Source organism: Physeter macrocephalus, chromosome 7, assembly GCF_002837175.3.
Source record: "Physeter macrocephalus isolate SW-GA chromosome 7, ASM283717v5, whole genome shotgun sequence".
In the NCBI taxonomy this organism is placed as follows: Eukaryota; Metazoa; Chordata; class Mammalia; order Artiodactyla; family Physeteridae; genus Physeter; species Physeter macrocephalus.
The window spans coordinates 126,461,604-126,467,137 of record NC_041220.1 but is presented as its reverse complement, the minus strand read 5'-3'; positions in this window follow the sequence as shown (position 1 = coordinate 126,467,137).

The window sequence follows — 5,534 nt, the reverse complement described above, 5'->3', positions numbered from 1 at the left end:
GCTCCGCAACGGGAGAAGCCACAACAGTGAGAGGCCCGCATACCGCAAAAAAAAATAATAATAAATAAACAAAAAAATTTTTTAAAAAAGATTATCCATCAGTGCACTTGTTCATAAGTCTCCAAGAGGTGTTTAACTCTAGATGCATTTCTAGGACGTATGAATCGATTCTTTGGAGCTTTTTTTTTTTTTTTTTTTTTTTTTGCGGTATGCGGGCCTCCCTCTGTTGTGGCCTCTCCCGTTGCGGAGCACAGGCTCCGGACGCGCAGGCTCAGCGACCATGGCTCACGGGCCCAGCCGCTCCGCGGCATGTGGGATCTTCCCGGACCGGGGCACGAACCCGTGTTCCCTGCATCGGCAGGCGGACTCTCAACCACTGCGCCACCAGGGAAGCCCAGACAAAATATTCTTATAGATGCAATCAATTTGCTCTCAGCTGAACCATGAGCACTCAACTTACATTCTCAATTTACCCAACTATAAGGATGAATATTAAAATAAAGATAATTTTGAAAAATAACTAGAACCAATAGGAGAATTCTATAAGATGATGGATACAAAACTCATTATTTTTAAAAACCGTTAGTTTCCAGTGATAACTATTTAGGAACCATAAAGGAAAGAGGAATTTCCCTTACAACACCAAGGTAAATTACTTTGGAATTAATAAGAATTGTTCAGAATCTAAATGATGAAAAGTACAAAGACTTAATGAGAACTTTAAAAAATTTTAAGTGTTCCTGGATGGAAACATACAGTAAAATAACAATGTCAAATATCCCTAACCATATTTAAAATTTTTAAACAATATTAGTTTAAAATTTTAGCACCATTTTACAACAATCTAACAATATTGTAAAATTCATTTGGACAAATAAACATATAAGAATAGCAAATACTTTCTTTTTAACTGCAGGGAAAAAAATCTGAAAGACTTTTAAGTGGACAAAAATGATTACTAAATATCTTCAATGGAAAACTAGGCATTGTCTAGGTTATCTGATTCTGTGGGGTCTCTGTACCTTTGTCTTTGAGAAACTTTACAACTCTTGTAAGTTGTAGATAACTGTCATGGACTGAATTGTGTCTCCCCCTCCCCCAGATTCCTATGTTGAAGTGCTAACCTTCAGTGTGACTGTATTTGGAGATGGAGCCTTTTAAGTAGGTAATTAAGGTTAAATGAAGTCATAAGGGTGGGTTCTTATAATGGAGTAATTAGGCAAGAAATGAAATAAAAGGATCCAGTTTGCCAAGGAAGAAGTAAATCTATCTGTATTTGCAGAGCACACAATCTTATATATAGAAAACCCTGAAGAATACACACACACACAAACACAGACACACACACAACTATCTGAGCTAATAAATGACTTCAGCAAGGTTGCAGGATACAAGATCAGTATATTAAAATCAGTTGTATTTCTTAACACTAGTAAAGAACAATCCAAAAATGAAATTAAGGAAACAATTCCATTTACAATAGCATCAAAATAAATAAAATATTTAGGAATAAATTTAACCAAAGAAGTTCAAGACTTGTATACCAAAAACTACAAAACATTATTTGGAAGAAATTAAATAAGATGTAAATAAATGGGAAGACATCTGTATTCACGGATTGAAAGACAATATTGTTAAGATGGTAATACTCAAATTGATCTACAGCTTGAATGCATTCTCTGTCAAAATTCCAACTTCCTTTTTTGAAGAAATTGACAAGCCAATTATGAAACTGATATGGACAGGTGAAGGACTGAGAATAGCCAGAACAGTCTTGAACAAGAAGAACAGAGTTGGAAGACTTGATTTCAAAACTTTCTATAAAGCTACAATGTATAGGACAGTGTGATACAGGATTAAGGATAGACATATAAATCAATGCAATAGAATTGAGAGTCAAAAAATAAACTCTGGGCTTCCCTGGTGGCGCAGTGGTTGTGCGTCCGCCTGCCGATGCAGGGGAACCGGGTTCGCGCCCCGGTCTGGGAGGATCCCACATGCCGCGGAGCGGCTGGGCCCGTGAGCCATGGCCGCTGGGCCTGCGCGTCCGGAGCCTGTGCTCCGCAACGGGAGAGGCCGCAGCAGAGGGAGGCCCGCATACCACAAAAAAAAATAATAAAAATAAAAAAATAAACTCTGACATTTATGATCAACTGATTTTCAACAAGGGTGCCAAAACCATTCAATGGGGAAAGAAGAGTCTTTCCAACAAAGGTGTTGGGACTAGATGTTCACATGAAAAGAATTAATTTGGACCCCTGCCTCACACTATATTTTAAAAAATTAACTCAACATAGATCATAGACTTAAATGTAAAAGCTAAAACTATGAACCCTCTTAGATGAAAACATAGGTATAAATCTTTGTGACCTTGGATTAGGCAATTGTTTCTTAGATATGGCATTAAAGACATAAGCAACAATAGATAAATTGTACTTCATCCAACTTAGAAAGTTTTGTGTATCAAATCAGACTATAGAGAAAATGAAAGGTATCCAGAGAATGGGAGAAAATTTTGCAAATCATATATATGATGAGAGTCTGGTCTCCAAAATATATAAAGAACTGTTACAACTCAACAGTAAAAAGACAACCCAATTTAAAAGTGGACAAAGTATTTGAATAGACATTTCCCCAAAGAATCTACAAAAATAGCCAATAAGTATGTGAGATGTTCAAGATAGTCATTAGTAAAATGTAAATCAAAACCACAATGAGTTATCACTTCACACCCACTAAAATAGCTATAATAAAAAACAAACAAACAAAAAACAGAAAATAACAAGGGCTGTCAAGGGTGTGGAATAATTGGAACCTTCATACAATGCTGATGGGAACATAAATATAGAGAAGAGTCTGGCAGCTCCTCAAAAAATTAAACATAGAGTCACCGTATGACCTAGCAATTGCATTCATATATATATATGAAATGAAAACTATGTTCACACAAAAACACGTCAATGAATGTTCATAGCAGCATCATTCATAATAGCCAAAACGTGGAAACTACCCAAACGTCTATCAATTGACAAACGGATAAACAAAATTTGGTATATCCATACAACAGAATATTATTTGACTCTAAAAACAAATGAAATACTGATACATGCTAAAACATAGATGAACCTTGTTACAGTGGAATCAGAAAAGCCAGAAAGAAGAGCATGATTCCATGTATACAAAATGTCAAGAATAGACAAAAATCCACAGAAATACAAAGCAGATAAGGGGCAGCCAAGGGCTGGGAAAAGAGAGGGCTGGGCAGTGACTGCTAGCGGGTGTAGGGTGTTTTCGGAGTGACGAAAAAGCTCTGCAGTTAGATAGTGGTAATGGTTGCACCGCTTTGTGAATATACTAAAAAACCAGTAAATTGTACACTTAAAAATGGTGAATTTTATGGCATGTGAATTATCTTAGAAAAAAATAAAGAAATGCATGTTGAAATAAAAATGAAAATTTTCTCCTATATAGTTGAGAGAAAAAAAGAAATGATATCACCCAGGTTGTCAAGGACAGGGTGAACTGGAAACTTCATGAACTGCCAGATGGAGGATAAATTATTGTAGCATTTTGAAAAGGCAGTTTAAAAGTGTGTGCATCAAGTCCTTACATTTTTTTTTCTTAGCAGGTGTTTTTTTTTTTTCACCCTACCACCTGGCCTGTAGGATCTTAGTTCCCCAACAGGGATCATAACCGCGCCCCTGGCATTGGAAGTTCAGAGTCTTAACCACTGGACCTCCAGGGAAGTTCCAAGTCCTTAAATTTTTGAAGTTAAATATCATTTGGGCCAACAGTTTTGGTGCAAGAAATTTACTCTAAAGAAAAAAATCACAGACATGTACATTTAGCAACCTTGGTGTTTATTACAACATTGATTATAATATGGAAAAAATGAAGGATAATCCAAATAATTAAAGGTGAACAAATTAATTTAAATAAATCATGTCATAGTCATAGAAACCAATGTGTTCCATGTAGCCACATAGACAGCTTTGTAGGAGAATTCATAACATGGAAAAATACTTGCAATATACATATTGTTAATTGAAAGTAGTTTACAAAACTATATAATACTATCCCATTTGTTATATACCCCCAAACCCATATTAGAATGAGATATGTTTAAATGTTAGTACTGATACCTTGGATGGTCAAATTATTTTTATTTTATAAAAATAACCTCTGGGGCTTTCCTGGTGGTGCAGTAGTTGAGAGTCCGCCTGCCGATGCAGGGGACACGGGTTCGTGCCCCGGTCCGGGAAGATCCCGCGTGCCGCGGAGCGGCTGGGCCCGTGAGCCATGGCCGCTGAGCCTGCGCGTCCGGAGCCTGTGCTCCGCAACGGGAGAGGTCACAGCAGTGAGAGGCCCGCGTACGGCCAAAAAAAAAACAAAAAACAAAAAACAAACAAAAAAAAACCTCTGGTTACTCACTATTACATAAAACTTATTATCTAAAATTGTATCTTGTTTATTTGTTTCCTTATATTATATATTATCAGTCCTCTCACTTCAATAGAATACAAAGTCCCTTAAAGGAGAGATCTTTTTGCCCTAAACATTGCTGTATCCTTGGACCTAGTGGCACTAAGCAGTCTGAACAAATATATATATACTTTAAGTGAACACATGCACTAATTTCATTTTAGAAAGTTGTTTTTGAAAACCAAACTCCCCGTCTACATTATGTATGGGTGTGTTCAATGACTGTGGAACTCTAAATGTTAACCGTTTTTGAATGAAATCACACCAAGCCCATTTCCTTATGAAAGCTTACTAAAATATACAAATTACTGACTTCTAAAGCCTGGTACATCAGAAATCATCTAATCAGTCCTCGAGTCATCATTATGACCATCAGCTGTGGTATCGCAGAGCACCTCTATCTCCACGAGAGGTAATAAAAGTTTACTGTTTACCTTCTATGCCCAGGTGGCAGATTCTGGTCTCACCCAGAATAATGATTTGTGCTTTACGTGGATTTTGTGTCCTTGATTTTTAAAAACAGATAAATAAACAACGAACACACTGAAGTTCCTGAAACAGCCAAGGCTTAATTATGTCACCTTCGGTCAGTTTATTTTTAAATAGCGTATTGTGACTCTAAATAGACAGTCAAGCTACAATCATGCCCTATTTTCAGATGTCTATGACTATATTAATCAAGTGGCCAGTCTCCTCTCATAGACTTTGATTTTGCCTTCCCAAGATCAACTCCTAAATTCAGAAAAATAAAAGCTTCATGATGTCTTTTACCTTTAAATTATCTTGGGCTTCCCTGAGGGCCACTGGACAACCACAAGGACTTGTTCTTTTACCTTTTAAAAGAGAGGGATGCTAGAAGTAATTAGGTTTATTCATATGTTCTATGTTTTTTAATTAGCTCAACACTATAGTAAGAGTTGGAGGAAAAAAGCTATTGAATCAGAGGAGCTCAGCCTTCCGTATATTAATTTCATTCAAATAAATTGTTGTTAATAATAAATATATTTCAAAGATAGCCCCTTACAAAAAGACCCTGCTATTCTTTATCTTCT